This window comes from Argiope bruennichi, chromosome X2 (genome assembly GCF_947563725.1).
Source record: "Argiope bruennichi chromosome X2, qqArgBrue1.1, whole genome shotgun sequence".
In the NCBI taxonomy this organism is placed as follows: Eukaryota; Metazoa; Arthropoda; class Arachnida; order Araneae; family Araneidae; genus Argiope; species Argiope bruennichi.
Window position 1 is genome coordinate 8901101 of NC_079163.1, and position 22729 is coordinate 8923829.

At 27.3% G+C, this 22729-nt stretch overlaps 1 protein-coding gene across 1 annotated transcript in view; it reads left to right on the forward strand.

Moving 5' to 3' along the window:
* Positions 1-8955: 8955 nt before the first annotated feature.
* Positions 8956-22729, forward strand: part of LOC129960227 (transient receptor potential-gamma protein-like) — a 333943-nt gene continuing 320169 nt past the window's right edge. Inside the window, exon 1 of the mRNA XM_056073478.1 lies at positions 8956-9316. The gene's annotated coding sequence lies outside the window, so the exon portion shown is untranslated. The remainder of the gene's footprint in view (positions 9317-22729) is intronic.

The following is a 22729-nucleotide window of genomic DNA, read 5'->3' on the forward strand; positions in this document are numbered from 1 at the left end:
TGTGCAATGTTGCAAAAATTTGCAATGTTGTTACTTCATTTTTTTTAGTTTCTCATATACGAAGCATAGATAAAGTATTGTAGTCATCAAAAAATTCTTGTTCGAATTTTTGACAAATTTCCTCGTGTTAGACCTCCCATTGTTCGAAAAACAAATTTTTTGGCTTATGTCTGTCTGTGTATTCGTATATATATCTGCCTATCTGTGACAAAGAAAATTCAAAAACATTTCCAGCTTGACTGATAACATTTGACATATGGTCTTTAAACCAAATTTATAGATTTTTCTCAAATTTTCAGCGAATATTATTCAGAGGAAGTCTGTCTGTCCGGCTGCTCGATTATATGTTAACACGATAACTACGATACGAAAAGAGCTAAATGAATAAAATTTGGTACACAGATTTCATTTAAAGTACAGATACTTATCAAAATTAGAGCCTAATCCGTTCAAAGGGTGGACTTTCTGTCGGTCTGTGCTTTCGGAAGCATGAAAAGGTGATAACTCAAACATGCAGTGATTTATATATGTGGTATTTGGTATGTGCTTTAATGATTACAATTGTAGTTCTGTGTTAAATCTTGGAAACAATGCATCTAATAGACTAATTTGATTTTCAGGTACCTGTTGTAAATGGCAGGGATAAATCGCCAGGAATTATGTAATAGATTCAGTAAAAATGCTAAATTAACATCAAAGATCAATATTTCGCTACTATTGCACGCCAATGCCATACACTGCGTTTGCTGCTTTCCCAAAGTTCAGAATTATATACGGAACTTTTTGAGACCACTTTCTCTAGTTATTTTTCTAGTAAAATACACAGATTTAAACGGAATCTTTTTTTTTCTAGTTTTCAACAATGGAAGAGAATGACGCTATTAAATACTTAACCCGTTTCCACCCAGCGACATATTTATAGGACAGTTCATTTTCACCATTATAAATAAAGCTATTCTATATTTCGTCTATTCTTTTTCTGCCCCCTGAAGAGTAAGGGTTTCACCCTACTTACTTAAACCGATTTGGACCGGATGGAAACATTTTTCAGCCAGCTGCAGACACGTAAACTTCGCCATTTTCATGATTTTTTCTTGCTGAATTTCATTGTAATCGTACGAAAGGGTTTTAAAGGAAAATTTAAATATTTTTTCAGAATTTATATTTCAGATATTCTATTATCAGATATCTTATAACGTTTTAAAATTATTTTTACTTTTATTAGTTTTAATTACAAATTTAAACTACTGTCCTAAAAATAGGACGCTGGGCGGATTCGTTAAATTTTCTGATATGTAGTTTATTTCATAGGTGCTCAAGATGTCGCGGAATTTTTTTTTTAAACTGCCGAGGAAGTTGTAGAATATCTATTTTCGGAAAAATTAGAGTCCAAAATGATTGCTTTACCACCTGAAGTAGATGAATTAACAGATGAAAAAGGTTTTGATGACACTGAAACTCGGGTATAAGATGTGGGCATTATGTGGGAATAATGGCTACTGCTATAATTTTGATTTGTATTGCGGCAAGGAAGTTGTTGGTGCTGCTTCTACCGTGGTTCTTTCAAAAGAATCCTTGGGAACTCGAGTTGTAAAAAAAATGCTTCAGCCAGTTACTGATCCCAAGAGTCATATAGTTTATTTTGATAATTTTTTTTAATTCCTAAAATTTGTTAGTTGACCTAAGAAAGAATGGATTTCGAGCAACAGGAACGATAAAAAGTGACAGAATACAGCATTGTCCCCTTGAAATTGATTCTACTTTCAAAAAGACTAGCCGTGGTACACATGATTTCTACTTTGATGTGAAAAATAAAATTACTGCGGTAAAATGGAATGATAACAAATGCGTTACACTTGCGACAAATTTTGACATAATTGAGCTACTAACATCTGTTTCAAGGCGTGTAAAAGGAAAAGCTGAAAAAAATAAAATCGAACAGCCATGTCTCGTAAATAATTATAACAAAAACATGGGTGGTGTTGATTCTCATGATTGGCTTTTAGAGAAACATACCATAAAGATCCGTGGAAGAAAATGATATTGGCCAATTTTTACCCGAATTGTAGACATGGCTGTTGTAAATACCTGCGTTATTTACAACATGGTAAATGCAGAGAAAAAGAGTATCAAAGAAATAAGGAGACATATTGCACTAGCCTATCTAAAAAAAGGCAACACAGGACAAAAACAAATCGGTAGACCAAGTTATGCAATTTCATCTCGAGTGAAGGAAATAGACACTGTTAGACGCGATGGAGTTGGCCATATAATTGGTAAAAGATAAAAACAAAGACGATGTCAAATGCAACATTGTTTGGGAAAACTTCTTACATTTTAATTGAAATGTAATGTAACTCTATGTACCAAATGTTTTCCAAATTACCATAAATCGTGTGAATATGTTTAAACTTAATAAAAATGTCAAATTTATTTTATTTTGCATTAAATATTAAAGTTCAATTGTTTGGGAACAGAAACGTAATCAAGTAACTAAAAACAAAGGAGAAGTACTAAGAGTTCAAAAACTTCCATATTCGCCCAGCGTCCTATTTATAGGACAGTAATTATCTCGGATCCTAAATTAATGGTGTGGAGTTTAATTGCATATTATATTTAATTTAAGTGTTTAGAACATAATTTTAAAAGTTTTTAACAAAATTTCAATTTTAAATTAAGTTGAGTGTTAACGGGTTAATGATTAACGCTAATGAAAACGATTTAAATTTCACTGCAACAATATAATCGATTATTGCAAATCGGGCAAAATTTTTTAGATGCCAAAATTCAAGAAAAATTTGCATTACAATTGAATTTTAAAATTTTGAAAGACTGTGAAATTTATTTTTGCCTTCTAATATTTTCGAAAGTTATTGTGGAAAAAGCCGAAAATTCACTTAATTTTTAACTTATACATACTAATTAATATTAAAAACTCGCACCGAGATGCACATTTCTGTCCTCCCAAGATACATATGTTCCCAATTTCGCAACTGTCGGTCAAACAGTCTGGCCTGTAGAGTACACACACACACACACACACACACACACACACACACACACACACACACACACACACACACACACACACACACACACACACACACACACACACACACACTTTATTATTATTAGAAATAGAGCAAAAATCAGTTCTGTGCTAGTAGTACTTTCCGGTTTTCTCATGGAAAAAACCAAAACTTCGGTTAATTTCGAAAAAATTAAGCAAAATTCTAATTCAAATGTCAGAAAAATCTTTCAAATTGCAGATTCCACCTTCTAAAGAATATACCTGCACCAAAACTAAGTCAGATGGTCTATCAGACGGTCACTCTGAGTATCATCGGATGTATCGGTTTATAAATAATACAACAAATAAAAATCAGCAAACAATATAATTTATAAGTATTCTAAAGATCTTCATGCATATTATTATTTACAACATATACCTACTATACATATAATTGGAAACAAGAAACAAGAAGTAAAATTTTTTGATTGAATCTAAAATACGTTTTTGATAGGTATATGGTGGTCTTTTTATTTTGAGAATTTTTACCAAATTACAAAGAAAACGAAAACTTTCTAAGAACACCTCTATATTCTTAAATTCTTACTGTAAAAAAATAAAAATTACCGAAGTACTGATAAGAAAAATTACTGAATGATAAAAAGTACAGAAGTGAGTAACAGGCATTCTTTTTCACAAAGGAAACTAAAATGATAATCAAATGAACAATGTCATATTACAATTTAATATACAAATGACATGCGAATAACTACTAAATGACACGTAACAGTACAATAAATATGATTAGAGCAGGTTTTTATGTACTTCGGGATTGGGATTTCCTATTCATCTAACGAAGGTGAGTCCTTGAGGGGGAGTTTACCTGCTTATCTGAGCTTTTAACAATGACATGGAAGTAAGCTTTAGTTTCTCGCTAATTAACGGCCGTATTTTGAATGTTACGATTTTGTATTAAATGCAGATAAATTACCATTTGAGAAAAGTTTTGATTGATTCATCTACATTTGCTATTTTTAATCGCTTACTAAATCTATTTTTAATCGCTTTAATCGATTTGCACAAGTTTTACATGATAAATAATCGATTTTATGAGAAATTTTCAGATCAGCATTTATCTTTGGCAACGTAATAATCTTCGATGTTCTGAAAATTCTTGCACACAGCGCGACATTTCGGTTTCAGTTGTTCTGATATATTTCAAAGAATTGCCTAATTTCTCTTCGTTCTTTTCACAATTGATGTCTATTCGGCACTTATCATGTGTAAAAGTTAGCTTCTATCATTTTTCTTTCTTTTTCAGTTACTTTCAACAATAAATGAGAAGAACATTAGTTATGTCTCTGCTTCACAGTTAAAAAAATCGAAGTTTAGACAATTGATAACTTTTACACTTTTACACTTTTAAGTTGAATGTGATTCGCCCTTCTGAAGGATGGATTGTTTTTCATATTCTTGTTTGATAAGAATTATTATAAATTCTTATATAATTTTTAACAATATTTTTTTAGTTGCTTTATACTTATATGCGTATAATTATGTATCTCGTTTCTTTTCGGCGTGCAAAAGGTTAAGTTCAGAAGTTGGTATTCTATCTGTAGTTTAACGCTTGGTATGTGTGTTTCGAAAATTTGGACGCCGATTCAAATGTTTTGTTGACTCTTTGTACTTTTGGAAGTGTCAAGCTACAAAATATTTGATAATTAAATCTATACTGAAATTGAAATAGCAATTCATTTAAAAGACAAATATCACTCTTGGCCATTCTTAATCTTCCCTTTCGTTCTTGTGCATATGAGGATAACAATAAGCATCCAAAGTAAACTGTATCAGCTCATGAGGAGTTAAAAGAAATTCGCAATTCAAGAGGTTATTGAGATGATTATTCAAAAGATGGAGTTTCATCACCAATTAAACACCCATCTATTTAAAAAAACGATATGTTATATAGCAAATCAAGTCAAATCAACGTCAGTTGATAAAAAATGGGTTAAATACTATAGAATAAGGAAAATGCTTAAATCATTCCATCTCTGCGAATTTATTAGAATTAACTTAAAACTTTTTCTAAAGTTAGCTGTCACTATTTCCGGAAAAATTGATTAATCAAGTGTTCTAAAAACTAATTTTGATTTTGAATGAGAGTAATTATATTTATTACATTTTTTGTTGAATGCAATAATCGATATTTAATTTCCAACTGAATATCTCTTAAAAATTCAAGAGTCATCGTGAAAAATTTATTTTCGTTGCACAGTAACAAGTACAGATTAAAAATATCCATGTTCGAATCTTTGAGATAATATATATTGCAGATTACACAAGGAGTTCTGATGTTTAACTAAGTGCTTCTCATGTTGGTCAAGTCAACCGGATACATCATTATAAGTATAAATCTTGGTATCAAGCTATGTACTTACACTTTATATTTAGCTATGATTTTCTGCTCTTGCTCTATAATATCTGCAAACAACCCTTACATCTTCTTCGAAAGGCGTCGAAGCTCAGCTGTCGTCCTTGATATTTGACAGGGGCTCAAAATTACGAAGTCCGTCCCAAAATAGTCCTAGTGTTGCTCTGAAACGGAACTGTAATATAACTGAACGGGACTTGTTTCGGCAATCATAATTCGATATTAACTATCCGTCTTTCCTTCCTTTGTAAATTTTCTATCACTTTACTCATTTTGATGATTTGTTATGCGGAATCGAAGGACATCCAATCTGTTCACCAAATCTACATCAACTTTTTTTGTATAATGACATTTTCGCTACGTTCTTTTGTGCAGTTTCATTTATTTGCCACGATAGTGTCTCTTAGAAATGCACGAAAGAAAAAAGGAAAGGAAGAAAGAAAAGAAAAGAAAAAAAAAGAGACTTATTGAGGGTGATTTGTGTAGTCACGGAATCAAACCATCGAGGCGATCCATTGCTCTTCTCGAGCGCGGTACCCAAGGAACTGCGCACGATACGTCTTCTGTATCTCGTTCTTCAATACATACGGGGAGTATTCGAGGTAATCTTTGTAGATGATTTTCGTTGAAATTTCGCATGTGTTCTCTTCCGATGCAGCTTATTCATGATGAGATATGTGAAAGAAATTTTATGTTTTGAACCTACAGAGATTAAAAACACTAGAGACGTTTTCGTAAAAGTTGTATAAAAATATAGCAATGCATAAATATGTCTTCTGTATCTCACTCTTCAATACATACGGCAAGTATTCGAGGTAATCTTTGTAGGCGATTTTCGTGGAAATTTCGTATGTGTGGGCTCTTCCGAAGCAGCTTATTCATGATGCGATATGTGAAAGAATTTTTATGTTCTGAGCCTACGTAGATTAAAAACATGAGATGCTTTTGCGTAAAAGGTGTATAAAAATATAGTAATGAATAAATGCCATATTTAAAATGTTGGTAAAAAAGTGTACGATCCGAGTTGAAAGATTTAAAGGACTTTTTCTTGGAGTTTAAGGGGACGATAGACTCTATTAAACATTTCTGCAAACTATTCACTTAGAGTTATATATATATATATATATATATATATATTAAAATGTAAATACGTCAAATTTCTTTTATAAAACTTTTTAAAACAAAATGTTATTTAAAAAATGAAAGATATATAATTTTATTAAAATTTTGAAATATTCTAGGCGACTCAATTTTTAATTTTTTCTATTAGTTTTTCGTTATTATCCTATATAAATGTATCTGGAATGAAACTGTGTATTACTTTGTAATTAAAATTATGTGCTAATTTTTTTAGAAATATTTTTACGCACACTTACTGAATTTTTTTAGGAATTTTATGTTTTTTGGAACTAAAATTAACTTTTAACTATATAAAAAAATTTGAAACATAAAATGCATACCCTATTTTCTTTTAATGTTTAACCGAAATCTTTATTATCAATTCTATTTAATTTATTCAAAAATTAAAACAATTTGAACATTTTAAAGATATTTAAATTTAATTACAATATCATTTTGAGAAAAGTAGTTAAAGTACACTTTTTTCTTTAGACCTCTGAAATATTCATTTTATGGAACAATATATCTTATAACACTATTTTAATTGAATATAAACATATATTTTGGTGAGGAAACGATAAAAATGAAATTTCATGTTTCTATTCATTTTTGCTTATTTCAAAGTCCACTGTCCCCTTAATAGAATGACTGAATTCAATAAAATCATTATTTCTGAATCAATGAAGAAAATTGGAATTAATTGCGTCTACAAAAGTTTCAAAGTGAATGATAGATTACTTTAAAATCACATGGTCTTATAACGTACTGGGTTCCTTTAACACATTTGTAAAGACCAATAGCGAATGAAATTGCAATTGCAATAATATTGCCAAAAGAAGCTCTAGAAAATATGGGAGAGGGTTGAAAATTTATTACTGGATCTTAACCGTAGACGTGCATCTTACATTTCTGTAAGATGAGACGAAGCGATGTGGAAATATACTGGATGGAAAACTCAATATGTACATTAAAACTTCCTGAAAGTAATAATTTTTTGTTATTTAAAAGGTTTTGAAAATGTATATAAATATTACATCTATATATATATATATTACGTTTATATATAAATAAGAAATAAAAATTCATGAAAATCGTTTAAAATTTGTGAAATGAAGTGCGCTTTTGTTACGTTTTACTGTAGGTGTTTTTTTTTGTGAATTGATTCTATGTTTTAGTACCTAAAGTAAAGGCTTGCTTTTACGTTTATCTGTTAATAATTGTTACTAAACCTTAAAAATAAAAAAAAATTAGGTTGTCTTGTTCTGCATATAATAATAAAGTAAATTTTGATGTTGACAGTGAACATTTACTAAAAGGCAGATCTTATCCCTGATTAATAATAAATTAAAATCTCTTATCATTTCAATTTTATTTTTAGACTCATACAAGTTATTACTTTTGATTTTATTATTAATTGGTACAGTTTTAAAATCGAAAGTTTGTATGGCATTTTGCTTTTGGTGAGAGAAACAAATCGCTCAATCATTTTCAGTTGTATATAAGAAATATGATTTTGTGTTCATTATCTAAACCTATCCATTGTCTTTGCAAACTGGTCGTTTGTTTGTCGATCCAGTTTTGATATTTCTTTTTAAATTTAGCTCAGATTGAGATTTTCTATCAAAGGCGTTTCTTTTTAAATCCTGATTTAATTTTTCCACTTTTAACATTTTAAAATCATATATGTGCTGAAAAATGGCCAAATATGACTTTTGCCCTACTAAACATCTATAATTTAATCCCATTTACCATTCCGTCTACTAGATTTCCAAAAAAAAAAAAAAAAAAAGTGTAGTTTTATCTGAAAATTTTGTTTTGCAAATGATTTTATCACTACTATTGTGATGAACACAGATTTACGAAATTATATTTGAAATAAAAGAAAGGAAATCAAGTAAAAGTTTAAAAGAATTATTTTGATGAAATTCATGAGATGAACAATGCTGAATGGAAAAATTTTCATCTACCCGTTTATTGAATTTTATGGGAAGATTACGATTCGTTTTTTTTTTTTAACTAAGCATTTCAAACAAATAAACTTAACTTTAAGAAAATTTGGATTCAAACACTTAAAAGCTTTTAAATTTGTAAAAGAAAAGAAAAAAAACCCTTTTTCCCTTTCTAATTGTATTGATAAATCCCAGTTGAAAATTTGAAAAGTCCCGTACACGAATCTCGTTTCCTTCTACGAGAGCGAGAGTTAGTTCTACTTTATTCATCACCTCGACTGTCGTGATTGAATGAATAATTGAAGACTTCCCCGACAGATCACCACCAGCTTTGCTTCCCGATAGATGTCTCTGGTGTCGATGAGTGGCGGTCGAAGGCAAAGCCTGGCTAAATATGCTGCAGCGGAATACCAGAACCTAGCTCCTCTGGCAGCGCATAGCAGCTACGCTCTTTAAAATCGGACTTACAGGCTCCACATTCATATATAGGTATACGGTAGCTTGTCATAAAATCTCAACGTAGGTCAAAACCGAGGTGGGCGATTTTATGCATAGAAATAAAAATTAATCTTTTTCCCAACGCACAATTTTTTTACAAGGATACTATGCAAATTATAATACTTGTAATTCCTTGCACCGAAATATAGAAAAGTAAAAAACTGAAAGATGTTTAGAAGATTTCTTGCAGTTGCTTTGAAAAATTTCTAATATTGTAAAAAACTGTTTTTATAATACAAGAAAGAACGCAAATGGTTTTTGCGCACGCTCCAAAGCGGCAAAGAAACTTGTATTCAAACGACATGCAAGGTAAGTTTTTTGAATTTCATTCCCTGTCTATAACTTCATTACCATATAAATTTAATTATTTCATATAAGTATTCATAGAATGGCCAGATGCGCAAATGTTAAAACTTATAATGGGTTGCATGTGATTATTGGCTTATAAGAAGCAACCAAAGAACCAAGAGATCAGAAAACTATGCGAGTCTATAATAATTATGTAGATATATTTTTAGAAAATTGTAAGTAATATATTTTGCAAAAAAAAAAAAAAAAAAAATCTTAGCTCTTGTGAGATTTATTTATGATTAAATCTTCTGAGAATAATATTTGCTTGCATATCGAATTATCAGTCAAAATGTGCAGTTCACTGGATATTTAAATAAAAGAGTAAAACAATTTTCCATAAAGTAGATACTTATATTGATCACAAAAGAAAGTATTTTCCAAGAGTGAAAGTCTTTCTTGTCATAAATTTATCAAGAAGCGCGTATGCGAAATTCCCCTATTAAAATTATCCAAAGAAGGTAATTTTGTAACATGGTAATTATATGACCATTAAACAAATGAAAAATTCAACGAAATTTTAAATGAGAATGGATTTAAAAATACTCTATTAGTCTATTCTCTAAAAATAAATATTTAAGAATGCAAATTAAAAGCTAATTATATTCGAAACGTTAAATTTTTTGTCAATGATTGAAATGTTATTTAAACTTTATTTGATTTCATTGACTCATCATTAAATCTGTTGATTAGAAACGTTGAGTTAAAGGATAACATAAAATCCTTTTCAGAGAAGTCAGTAAGAAAATTTCTAGTGTAAAAAATCAAATAATTTAAAATCAGTATGCATGAGATTTTAAGATATCTGTCCATATTCTGTGAATGCATATCATTGGTATTGCTGAAAACCAACAAATGAGTACGTTTAACATTGGATCAATGATTATTGTTTTCTTTGTTTAAAATATAAATTTTAGGTTTCTTTTTAAAGATATTAATCAAGGAAATTTAAAATGTTATAAAACGTGAAGCTTAAAAATTTTTGATCATTGATATCTTATTTGAAATATTATTTAGCAATTCTAATTCTTACAGAACATTCGTATGTAATACAATTCTTTTAACTGTTTCCTCAAAGCAATTGTAAAAAATTTGCACATTTAGCAATGTTGCTGATGATTAAAGTTGACCCATTCGTTCAAGTGTGTGTTTTTAGCAGAGAAGGCTATTAATTCTAGTCTATTAACATGAGATAATTAGCATTAAAATTTTATGTTGAAAAACCACAATTCATGACTTATACTCTAAATTTCAAATATATAAACAATACAAACTAGAATTACAATATTGACTTACTTATAACTTTTCGAACCGAGTAGCTAAAAGGATTAATATTTGAAGACAGATCAATAACCTTTCTACAGTTCATTGTCTTTCCATTCCATTAGAAATAGACAGTAATTTTAAAAAGTTAGACGGAGCCTGTAAACGTGCTCAAAATCATTATGATGTTCGCTTTTCAAGAATACTTTTAGTCATCTAATTCATATTTATCGTCATTTAATAGTTAAAAATGCATAAGGAAATCGAATTTTAGTTCGGCGTTTAATAATACAATTGGTAATGAATCATCAAAAGAAATCATTACAAAAATGTGAAAAAGCATGAACTTAAACTTGCTTTTTCATGAATTGATTTTGTTAATATGTGTCTAATTTTGCCAATGGGGATGAGCACTTCAATAATTTTAGGAAGAAATATTTAGCTCTTTCTAATGTAATTTTGCATTGGATGTTTGAAAAAAAAATCGATTTATACAAGATAGAACTACTCCCATTTAATAGTCATAAATTAAACCAAATTTAAAAATTAGTACAGAGTATTCAAAAATTGTTTTTTCCGAACTTTTCATGATTTTAAAAGTACATTTCATAAGCATATAACTATTAAAATATTTCATTATTACGATAGGATTTCACTGCGCATTTTTATTTCAAATAAAATATTTGACTGGTATCGATATTAACTAACTTTATAAGAAACTGATCAAAATTAACACTTAGAGACGTGCTGATGTTCCTTAATATATACTCTGTTATCTTTTTGTAATGTTAGTACAAGTAATAAGTATATTCATCTTTTATTTAGCATTTTGACAAAAAGCTTTCTTCTCAGAAATAAAAAAAATAGCATTGCGCTTCTTCTGAATGTTCCCCTTTTGAATTTTACATAAATGAATTATTTTTATGTGATTCTTAAAATTTACTGACGAATTTAAATGCATGTAATGTTGAATTCGAAAAGTAAAAGGACATGTCTGTGAGTATAGGGAAATGATTCAAATAAATTCTGTTTTTTTTTTCATAGCAACATTGTTTTGTTTAGAGTAATAAATGTACTTATTTTCTTAAAAAAACGTTTTGAATACATGATTTCAATTAAAGCAGTAATTTATTAAACTTTTATCGACTAATGCATACTTTCCATGTTTTGTAACAGTGGCTGCAAACGTTTCGTCCGACCGAAGGATAAATGTATTTTTGTTCTGCAACAAATTAATTTCTACTTTTATCCGGGTATCTAGATAAAGTGCCATTGATATTATTCAGATGACGTAAATTATCTTTACCATACTTTCTTGCGATAAAATAAAAACATTTCAGAGATTTATGCTTTTACACAAAGCCAATCATATAATGATAGCATATGTACCGTAAATATTTTAAGAATATTGAAAACGAATTTTTTAATACCTTCAGTCGGTTGAATTCTAAATCTTCTATACTCCTGGATTTATACTAAATGAAAAAAAAAATGAATCGGGTTACATTATTTAACGTTTTAAGATCAGTCAGAATATATTTTAAAACAATATCGAGAAACATTAATCTCCCAAAGACTCCTGAAACATAGTAAAAAATTAATAATTAAAAGCTTGCATGTTTATAGATAATTATTTTGAGCTTAGAAACAGCAGTTATATTTTACTGAACTTTACTCGATGAAGTCTTATACTCTTAAAAAAGCAAAAGAATCCAAAACAAAGACTAGAAAGAAAGAAAAATAGAATCGCAGTATTTGCAAATAAATGGGCTGTTGTTGCAATTGGATAAGTAAAGCAATTCATTTGTAATCTTTACAATTTCTAGTGAATCTAATTAGATTGCTTTAAAATTTTCCTTTCCTTCTGATAATTGTTTTCTTAATTTGAATTAGAATTTTAATAAAGAGAGTAGAAAATAACTTTTTAGTCATTAGTAATTTGAATACATTTTAACAATATGCAACGTAAAAGAATCATATTCATATAACCCTTTTCTGTAATACTGCTTTCAAACACTTCTACAAGAACAAAGTAAAAAATCAATTCAGCTGAAACAAACCTAGTAGTGGTAGTTGTTGGAATCTTTTAGTTGGAATCTTATATAATTTTTTTTAGTTATATACAATTTGACATTCTTCCAATGACGTTTGGGCAGGATCAAGAATTTTTGGTACAGCATCCCCATGTTCAGTCTTTAGACAAAGAGCTAACAGTCGATTTTGGAAAGTGTTGAAGCGAATCTGTTAGCGGAAAAGAAAAATTGAAGAAAGCTTCGGAAAAGAGATTCCAAACAATTGAAAAACTTTGTTTCCAAGAGTAAAAAGGTATCTACTGTCCAAAATAATATTCGACAACAACGAAATCATCTCAGAACAAATTATAAAAAAACCTGAGCATTGAGGATAAGAAAACCCTTATAAAGGTGTTTATATATGAAAACTTAAATGATGTTTTTCGAAAGAGAAGTGACTAAAATTTCATCTTTGTGTGCTTTTCGTGTTTTAATATATTACATTTGGATATATATTTTCAAGAAACTATTTTATCTTCGCTTAAGAGTTTCAAAAATTGTTAAAGAGTTAAAACTGTCAACGTTAATTGTAGCTTTAAATGGCGCTTTTTAAGTTTTTGAATGGTGATATTGAAAATCTACTCGGCACTGTTTCGATTATTTTTTCAGATATATTTTCAAAACTTTATTCCTAAATATACCAAATTTCGTCTCAGAAATCAGAATATTAATGGATGGCGATCATATAAAATTTCAATGGTTAATTAACATTTGAAGACTGGCAAAAAGAATCATAAGTTGCTTTTAAATTTAGAAAATTGCAAAGAAAAATTTTGTTTGGCATTAATTTTATTACTTAAAGTAACCACCCTTCTCTACCAATTGAATTTTATTGTATCGTTAATCTTTATGTATATGTATAGTATTACATTTCACAATATCGCATGTTTAATTGTTTATTGGAAATTTCCAATTATTATTCTATTTGTGTTTTCAGTGAAAAGAATATTTATTCTTTTTATTATTAATTTTTAAATGATGACTTATATTCTTTTATAGGGAACTTTGATCCTTAAATATAGGAGACTAAAGCTATAAAATCTGCCTTTTTGACATAGTTAGTCTTTATTTTATTCACAAATGATAACTTAGATGATAAGATAGTCAATGTTAGTAGGCTATAATTTCTTTTAGAAACTAAAAATTAAAGATTTGCAAAAACATTCTAAGATTTCTATTTTTATAAGTTATCAGAATCATCATTGGTAATATGAATTGACGAAAAGTGGCAAAGCTCTGCTGTATATTTCTAAAAGTTTTTCACATTTGACAATTTTTTTTGTTGAAAAAGGAAGTATGACATGTAGTTACCAAATAGGAATATGATATCCCCTTGGCAACATTCATAAAAATTGTGACAACTTAAACTTTCCATATAATTTAATTTTCAAGATTGAAAGAGGTTTCCAGTAATAATACAATTTTTGAATTCTTCTTGTTTAATAAACGCATTTTTTCTATTTTCATCAACCTATTTTGGCACAAAAGATCTATTTCATGAAATTTTAACTGTCGCTGCTATTTGTTAAAATTGGTTTTTTTTTTATCTGTTAAAATTTAAAAGTAACCAAGAAACTGCAGCTATGACCACCCAGTTTTTCTTTGAAAGATTGCGTACATGAAAGCAAAATGTTTTAATTTTGCTTGCAAGCATTTGAAGTAAAAAAAAATCGAATAAAAATAATTTTTTGTATACGAGAGAAGAGAAATTATGAAATTTATTTTTATAAATTAGATAATTAATTACATTCATTTGAATAAATATAAAATTAAGCAAATAAAAAAAGTTCAATTCAAATATTACATTTAAATTGAATAAAATAACTTTTGTTTAAACGTGGCATTACATTAAGATTAAAAAATAAGAAAATATTAGTAGAAAATTAATTTTACTTAAGCTGAGTGCTATTAATAAAAAGTGTTATTTTCCCATTATACATCTGTCAGATGGTTCAAGACAAATTTATATTTTAAAAGGATGTAATATTTAATACAGTCAATTCACCAAATTTTAATGACACATGACAAAAATTGTTGAATAAGTTGTAAAACAACTCATTGTACATTATCTTATGCAAAGTTGTGACCTTTGTCTTGTTTTCTTCTCCAATATTCGCAAGGAATTGTAGATTTAAATAACCACAACGTATTTTAATCATACCAAAGTTTATTAAATTATATATATGCTTTTCGATGTTACTCATTTTATACATAAAATATAACTACTCAAAATATAGTAAAATAATAATTTTTTTTCAAAGTTGTTTAAATGATTTTCCCCCGAGTTAAAAAATCTACAAAAATACAAGCATAACTGTGAATTTTTTTATAGTTTATAAATGTGAATTTTTAAGACATTTTCCTCCAATAGTTTCTGGATTTTATAAGAAGGGTAATAAATAAATATTTATATTCAAGGAAATTCCTTTATATGTACTACAAATGTATGCAAATATACAAAATGACGCAATATTTTTCATTCAAATGATGGGGTAAATATCTGTTTTAAGTGTAATGATTTATAAGCTTATTAAGTGAATTAATCTCAGTCTTAATTACATTTTTTCCTTGAATATTTTGATCCCTTTTATTTTAGAAAGGATCTTTATATTTTTTGTTTACATTTAAACAACAACGAATACTTAATATCAAATATGTAATTAATCCTTTTTTCAGTACTTAAAAATAGTTCGGATACGTGTGAAAGGAAGCTAATCATTGCATATATGGAATGTTTTTATAGTATAACGCAGTTATATGATATAATAGAAAGATATGAACCTAGAAATATATGGACATAACTTGCAGAGGTTATAAATGAGTCATATTTTTATTATTTTCACATCTTCTGCATTATTTATCAAGCTATCTGGGATCGGTATGACGATATTTTTTAACGTTATGGAGTTTACAAGATCTTAAATGGAATTTTAATGAATGTTAAAAATATTTTGAATATCTGTAGATTAAATAAAATTTTTCCTTCATGATCTAGTATTATAATTTTCTTTATAAAATATTTTTTTTTGTTTAAACTATTATCTTAATACATTAAAAACAAGTTAACAAGCGTGATTTCAAATAATTTATTTCTCCTAAAATATTCATGAATTTTTAGTAAATAAAAACTTATATAATGACAAAATTATATCAATGCGTTGGAACAAATCTCAAACAAATCATTCAGTTACAAATTTATTTAATTGTTCTAATTGCAATAAAAGGATTGACAAAATTCTTTGTTGCCTATTTCAGCATTAGATAAAAAATATGATTTCATTAAATTATAGTTAAAAAGTAATCTAAATTTTTTTTAAATGTGTACGATTTACCTTAAATCCTTGGAAGGTGATAGTTCTCATTTTGACTTAGTCAAATTAAAATATGCGAAGCTATTGAATTTCAATTCTTAATGACTTTAAAATTCAAACACCAAAAACACTTAAATGTTTCCCCTCTCGATTGATTTTCAAGTAAAATTTAATAACTATCACTCAAACATTTATTAAATTCGGTTCAGAAAATTCTAAACTCGTTTATTTAAATTTCTGGTCACAAATTGCTTTGTATGCCATAATGTTGTTACATTATAGATATATGGTATCCAGCATTGCTATCTTGACATTCCGCTTTTTGATTATTTCTGATTTTTTGAAACGCACATTGTAATGAATTTTTAAAAAACGTTCATTGCAGAGTTTACATTTAGATCATTGTTGTATGAAATGTCAAAATATTCCCGTCAAAAATAGGAGATTTGATGCAGGAAGAGGAAAATATTCTCTTCTTCAAATCAAAATATCTAAAAAATCTTTTATCCCCACCTATAGGGTAGGTGTAACCAGTCATTTATTCTAGTATCAAACTTGTGGTGATAATTTCATTTTCATCTCTTTCTTTATCAACAAGATCATTACAGTTAAACATGGCATGACCGAATGGTTTTGGCTTTGAGGCCAGAGAATTCCAGTTTCGAAATTTGACTCCCATGAAAGTCCGTCATCTATATGGGCCTGGTATACATTAAATATGACGTAGTCAATCAAATCTCCTACTGGTGGTGTGGCATGAAAGTTTGGAGAACAGAGTGCCAATTAACTTATCGTCCTCCCCAGTTGATAGCGACTCAAAAGTGCGAATTATTTCCCTAAATAACTTTAAAATGGGACATTATTATAACTAAATTGTATTCAATATATTTCAGATCTTCTAAGTACATAATTGTATAGATTTACTCTAATACTGCTTTTTCAAAACTATATCCCTAGCAATCTAATACTGAAAGCAAAATGAATTTATATTACATCACTCATAGGTGATGGGTGAAGTGATGGAACTTTATTATTTCCACTCTAATGCAATCACATATTTTACTCATTCAATTTGGAAAAAGTCATACCATTTTTTGTCATTTTACTAACCATAATTGGAATGCAGTTCAGTCAAAAATTTGAAATAATAATTTGCTCTATTTTGAGAAGAAAATGTGTCAAAATTTTTTAAAAAAAAACATTTCAACTCGGAACACAGTATATACACTAATCTCATTGTTATTTTATATTTAATATATTTACCATTTAACATAATTTTTTTTATGAATTAAAATTTCAATTCAGAATCATAGATATCAAAGACTGCCTAGAGAAATGGCAGATGTAAAATATCAGTTTGAGTTAAAAGTAAAATTTACATTTCGAAAAAAATCTCGTTGTCTCATTTTAATTTTACTGCATATTAATCTTGCCGCAATAATTCATATTCTTGTGTTTTTAAAGTGAAATATGCTTCCTAAAGTAGAAAGAAGTGATTTTTTTATAGATCCGAATAAATTTAATAGAGAGCCTAATTTTTCTAAAAATAGAGCGGCAAAAAAAAAAAAAAAAAAAAAAAACCGAGACAAAAATTATAAACAAAGTGTTTTTAACAAGATATGAAATATTATTTTTTGGATATAGCATAATTTATTTTAAAGAAAATTTAATTTATACGTAAGCTTGAAAATTGCAGATAAAAAAAAGACCAAAAATACTAAAATCCACCTAATCCATACCAATGAAGCCTTTTTTTTTTTGAGAAAAAAGGATCTTTAACCTTTTTTTTCTGTTATTTTTAGTTTTCTAACATTCTTAGCCTTGTCTTACATGGAAGTTTGTTAACTTGCGTATCTTTTGTATATTTTATATATTCATTGATTGATATCTTAACCCTAAAAAATTCTTATTTTCTTTATTAACAAATTTTCATTCACAGCAAGCTTATAACTGAACTGTTTATTTTCTTGATAATTTTTCTTGCATCTGCCGCATTTCCCAACTCATTATAAATAATTTATCTGAACAAAATTTGATACTTTCTTCCTATACGATGTTCGATTGTCGAGAAACTAATGCTGTCAACTTTCCAGGTACAATTTTTATTTTTATTCAAATTCTGACAACGTTTGATTTACTTATGATCTATGCAACATTCAAAATTAAATAAAATTACCTATATATCTGTCAAATGATAGTTTAAAATCATGTCAAAGGTTTCAAAAATGATTACTGCATAATGACGATAAACCAAATTCAAGTTAAGTAAGCAAACAGCGCGGTATTATTATTTTGTCCGTCTAAAATCACAATATCTTAAATCATTAAAACATTCAAATTTAAGCCATATAATGATCCATTTATTGAAACATAGTTTCAAAAGAAATAAGCGTACAACAGCAAACGAAAAAATTATTAAAAAATTTTAATTTATTGCTGTAGAAGAAATATTTTATTAAATGGAACATACAGTGCAAGTGAATAATATTTTATCCGCAGATACAAAATTCGTTAATAATGTTCTATTTGTATGAGCAGTGCTTCCATAGAAAACTTTGTTTCATGTTCCCTAAACTGAAATCTCTCTGAAGTTGGAAAAATAAAAAAAATTAGTTCGATGCACAGAATTCCATTAAATATAGTGCTTATAAATCAGTATACCAAATCAAACTTTTAGTAGATACATTCAGTAATACTTTTTATATTTATCTACTTAAAATAATTGTAATAATTTTTATACTTATCTAATTAAAATAATTGTAATAATTTTTACAGACAAAACATATTTTGAAAAATTTAGCCCATTTCTAAACATTTATCAGGAAATAAATAGTAAAAATAGCAAAAAAATTATTTTATATTTTAGAATATTGTTTTCATTATTACCCAGATTTTTTATGCTTTTTCAGGAAAAAAAACTGATTAAAAATTTTTGAAAAAATTTATGCAATATTCAGTTTGATGCACAGAATTCCATTAAATATAGTCCTTATAAATCAGTAGAATCAAAATTTAATGATGCGTCAAACTTTTAGTCATATTCAGTAATACTTTTTATATTAGTCTAAAATAAATAATTTTAATAATTTTCAAGGACAAAACATATTTATAAAATATAGTCTATTTCTAAATATTTAGAAAGAAAAAAATTGCAGAAATCTCTATAAAAGTATGCAAGATTAAGGAATATTGTTTTCATTATTACCCAGATTTTGTAAGCTTTTTGAAAAAAAAAAAAAAAAAACTGATTAAAATATTTGAAAACTTTTATGCAATATAAGAATATATAAATATGAACTTTTAAGCGCAATTGATATTGGATAACTTTTTTTTTTAAATCACCAACTCTTTAACGAATTTGCCAATTAGTTTTCTTCATTGCCAGTTGGCACTCGAAATATTCGCCAAAATGTTTTATTTGCCAAATATATGTAAATCTATAGAATGCTTCATACTTTTAACAAACTGAACTACTCTACGTTTGTACATGAATAAGATCTTATTTTAATCTCGAAATGATACTAATGCGTGTTAGTTAATTATGCTTTCAAGTTTTCTCTTTGAAAATAAATAATTCACTTTTCTTCTGGCCAAAAATTTTTTGTGGCTTGTTCTTTATAAACAATTTTATTAATATAAGTGTAGATAGTATGTTTTATATAATAGATTTTAGATAGTATTAGTGTGGATAGTATGTTTTATATAGTATACGTTTGGATAATATGTTTATGTAATTCGCTTGATTTTAATTGTTTTTTTATTACCATGAATATGTTTTTTTTTCTGCAATTTATTATTTTATACATTTGGAGTTTTTAACTATATTCGAAGAAGGATATTAGTTTACATGTGACAAACTTGAATTAAAATTCAACGATGTTGAACTATTTTGTAGATTTAAAATTTTAAAAACTTTTCTCTTTCTTCATAATAATTTCAAGAAGCTTCATCAAGGAATATTTCAATATATTTTAAAATATTCTAATAAGTCCTTAATTTAAGAATACTACAGTTAACAATATATTTAAAACCCTTTTAAACTTATTTTATGGAGGCATGATGTGTTAAATTCCAGAAATTGCTTCATGAAATGAGCAAGGAATTTCATTTCGAATTATATTTTTAATCGCTGATTTTCATAAATAAATATGGAATAATAAAAAAAAAAGTTAAAGCTTTTATGGTGTATTTGATCAGGATTTGTAATAAATTTAGAACACTTATCAAAAAAAAGAAGCACAGTGATACATTCAACTTAATTTTCTTATTGAATATGCGCATTTTTTTATATTTTAATAATAACGAAAATTGGAATAAATAAAGTCCACTTAATATCATTAAATTTTAATAATGTTTTGGGGAATTTTCAATTTATATTTAAAAATAAAACGAATTATTTTTGTCAGATATCATATTACAAAGCTAAAAAATTATCCTTTTAATTCATTTCTTGTTTTTAATCTGGCAGGGAAAATATTGAAAAAAATTACAAACTTGGTCAAAACTCCATGAAATTTGACTTTTTTTAATGTTGTTTGTAATGCTCCGATAAAATAGAGAATATCAGATAATTGTAAAACGGTAAAAAAATTCTGTTCAGAAACTTCAGAAGATATTCTCGCAGTGACGTAGTAATGCTTTGCTATAATTCATGATTTACGGTTTTTCATTGATAAATGTAATATAAAATTTAGCTTTTATGGGTGAAATTTTATTTCATTTTATGCACACGATCTTGTTAAGATATAAGAATAGACATAGAATAGGCATAGAATGTTAAATATCTTTCTGCATATGCAAGACAATATTTTACAGTCCAGTATTCTGACAAAGATAATAATTTAAACTCTAGATTCCTAAATATAGCTGATTTCCTTGTTGAAGTTATAATTCCTATGACATTCTTAATTTTCAAACAGTTCTGTAGTTATGTGAAAACTGTACTATCTGCTAAAAATATATATTCACATTATTTTGCACTGTTTACTAAAACGCAGCCTTTTTTAATATCTGAAGAGTGGTTCATTCGCAAATTTAATTTCAATTTGGATTTTTAAGAACTCTTACCCTCTATTGTCACACATAGTCAAATATAAGCTACAATATTTCCTTAATGATACGAACAGTGGATGTAGGTTATGTCGTACTTATTCAATTTATTTATTATACAAGAAATTGCCTTAAAGTGAATAGTTTTTCAAATTGGTTGAGCAAGCTACCTCTAAAATTAACGAATTTATGTATTTTATAATCACAAAAAAAGTAAGAATAAAGCATCTAAATCAATTTTAGACAAATTATCGAAAGAGAGTTCGCATTTAGTATTCATTCTGTATTGTTTGTATCTGCCATTAAGGAAAAATAAGAAATTTCCAAATGAATGCTTTTATAATCAATTAAAAATTCATCACTAGTGTTTATTGAATTTTTAGAATTCGGTCGTTTCTACTCAAATAATTTTCAGTTAATTACTATTCGCATATTAAATGAAGGTAATTTAGTAAAAGGAATATTAAAAATATCAATCAAGGAATTGTGCTAGTAAATTACAAATGAAATATCCTTGCAAATGGTATAGTAAATTTTTAATTTCCGAAACTAAATCTTTTTTCGCACAGATGATGTTATTGAAATAGCTGTTTATTTAACATTTTTTATGAAAGACTTATACCTGAGTTGAGATAAGCAATAGAAATTGATGAGATTTACAGGACTGACTATATTATCTTTATTGTTTAGAAAGATTAAGGCTAATTTCAATCAAACTATTCTTTCGTAATGGATTCAACTACAAAATTGATTAATTATTTAGATTAATTAATTTCAAAGTTAACATAGATATCGTTGATTTTCAGCGGATGCCGAACTAAAAAAATAATTTCAAATAATAAAACATTAAAAATTTCAATTAAATAAGAAATAATTTTTTAATAATTTGACTGAATAATAGATTAAAGGCTCAAAAAATTTATGGCTGTTTAAATTCATGCAGGCTGTTGTGATGCATCTAAAGTAAGACGACGCTGACGAAAAAATTTTTTGTAACATTTTTCACTTAAAATATCCAGCAATTTAATTCCTATCATATAATTCGCTGTTTCCTGATATGTTACGTGATGCTGTAGCATTTAAGTTCCCCTTTGCTGAACTAGCTTTTTAGTAAAATGCTTTGAAAAGAAATGATTTTTTTTTTCTATTTTTGACCTTATAAACTTAATTAAAATTGTCCAATACAATTATTTCTTTCGCGTGATGCATATCAAACCTTGAATTACAATAAGACGAAGAAATTATTCTTTTCGTCTACTAGTTAGGCTTATGTATTGAAGTAAACATTCCCACTTTAGACTTGTATTATGATTTCTAACACGATGTTGCAAAAATGTAAAAGAAAATCAAATTGACTTCAATGACAAATCAATTGACAAATTCTATGTAATTAATATTTTTTAATGAAGTATATCTTCGTCTTCTTTTAATTAAGTAAAACTTACTTCAAATCATCTCTTCGTGGAGTATTAATAAATTGAAAGCAATAATTTTCATGCGTTTTATTTCAATTTATTCAGAAATTTTGTAAGCTAACATTTTGAATCAGTTCTTAGGAGTAAAAAAAATTACCAACTAGTAGAAGATATCTCCACTTTGTTAAAATTTTATTAAAGAGAAAGGAAGAAAATGTATTTACTTTTTGTCGATATGCATTTGACTTTGAAAAAAAAATATTT